This window comes from Kryptolebias marmoratus, linkage group LG23 (genome assembly GCF_001649575.2).
Source record: "Kryptolebias marmoratus isolate JLee-2015 linkage group LG23, ASM164957v2, whole genome shotgun sequence".
NCBI lineage: Eukaryota > Metazoa > Chordata > Actinopteri > Cyprinodontiformes > Rivulidae > Kryptolebias > Kryptolebias marmoratus.
The window spans coordinates 22,016-24,224 of record NC_051452.1 but is presented as its reverse complement, the minus strand read 5'-3'; positions in this window follow the sequence as shown (position 1 = coordinate 24,224).

The window sequence follows — 2,209 nt, the reverse complement described above, 5'->3', positions numbered from 1 at the left end:
GTTGTCATTAAGGCAAGTCATGTCAAGCTCAGAGACGTTATTCATGGGAGAAAATGCAAGACATGAGTGATCATAAAGAAGGCTCCTACAGCTGGTAGTCAAACATTGTGGTGAGTGTGAATTAAAGGAAAACGCTTCTTTGATATCAGTCCCTTGTAGCTGAGCGCTACGGAGCGGCGTTCATGAATGATTCATGCAAGGACTTTAAACGCAGGGAAGAAGATGAAAAAAAAAAAGAGCACAAGGGAGCTAGAGAAGATTTGCAAAGAGGGATAACCGTTAAATGTCTAGTGCAGCCAAGCCATCTGCAAATTGTGCCTTTTTACAGATTCTTGGATATGCAAAAAAAAAAAAAAAAAAAAAGTCTTCCCTACTGTTAATTTCTCACCTCATATGTCATCAGTTTACTGCATGAGAATTCTTACTGACCGGGGTGCATTAGGACAACACCTCGCAAGATGTTCAGCCATTCAAAGTACTTCTGTCTTCTTTAACTGCTATGCAGAGAATATTACGTAGGCGGTGATATGTCAGCCTGACAATCACCCTTTTGGAATTAATTCCAGCCTACGCTTCTTATAACATCCTTATGCTTCAGAAAATCAGTGAGAAGGTCTACATCGGGTGGGGTTACGCCACTGAAATGTGATTGTTATTACTAAAACTGATTAGCTAAATGTGAGATCTCCGCAGCAAACTTCAAAACAGTCAGAAATGCCACCGGAAAGAAAAAAAAAATGATTGAGATATTAAACAACAGTAAAAGAAAGTGAGAAACACCAGCAACCAGCTGTCAGTGGGTGGACTCACAGTTGAGGCAGAAATCAGGAGGTAAAGACAGAGTCGAAGTGTCTCTAATCACAGCTATATTGGCTATTTCCTGAGGTGACACCACAATCTAGCTCTGAAAAACCAGACGAGAAAGTGCTTGAAACTTGTCACAGAGCTTATCTGTAAAAAGCACATTTTCTGTGACAACTCAGAGGAGAACAGTGGAACACGGCCCCTTTCGAACCCTCTACGGTTGGATTACAAGCAAGCAAAAAGGGAGAAAAGGACTCGGCTGAGTAAAGAGGAAGGACAATAGAAAGGCAGCCATTATTTCAAACCGTGCACACTCACTGAAAAGATGAAGTTAAGCCCCCAGAAGGAATGGTTGGACGGTGTTACGAGGCAGTTGCTGGAGCGTTTGACAGTCAGGCGAAATGGTCACCAGTCACAGAGGATGCCTCGTAGACACATTAGACACCCATACCAGCACTTGACAGACTTTGATGGGGGCTGCATTGTGGCTTCACATTAGGATTGGTAGCTCTGTAGTCCAATCGCCTGGCATGTAGGGCATACAGAAGTTACAGTGGCCCAACATTGGAACCAATAGGTACATAAGGGCACCTAGACACTGTGAAGGTTCCTTTCACACAAGACAGACCACATCAAGGAGGGATTGTTCTATTGTGTGCAAATCGTTACAGAACCCAACGTCATTTGCAACAGACATCCAGACACGGGTAATAACTACTCGTCTACAGGATCACTATCCCAATTGTAGGCTTTCAATAACAACACAACAGAGATGGTTGCATTTGGAGTGGTGCCCAGCCAGGAGGAATTCACTGAGCGGTGTCATATCATGCTTAGCACTAAATCTCTGTTATGCATTACCCCAAGTGACCTTTCTATGTTTGCAAGTAGCTGCTGGATGGGAGGGGACCAATCCTGCCAATGTTGTGGAGAGACACCAGCTTTACTCCTGGCGTCATGGTGTGGCAATCATTGGGCCGCTTCTTATGATTCAGGGATTCAGGAGACCCTGACAACACAGTGCTACATCGTTGATAGTCTTCGTCCGCATGTCTTACCCCTCTCGAGATGTCAACCTGGTAAAATCTTTGAACACTACAACACCCGACCACACACAGCACGAGTGTCCATGGACTGCTTGCATCATTCCGAGGTGCTCCAGTGGCCAGCCAATTAAACATGTGGGAGATCAGCTCAGACACAAACTCCAACCCAGTCCTGATCTGCTTAAAATCAAAGGTCAGTTGTGGTAGGCGAGGACTGACTTGCTTCAGGAGAGGACACAATGGCTGCACGATTGTGGTCCACACAGAGCTGTTGATTATACCCAGACCTGAGGAGGATCCGTACCTTAAGGACACAGGACCAGCTGCGTGCCCAAACTTTTTTTTTTTTTTTTTTTTTT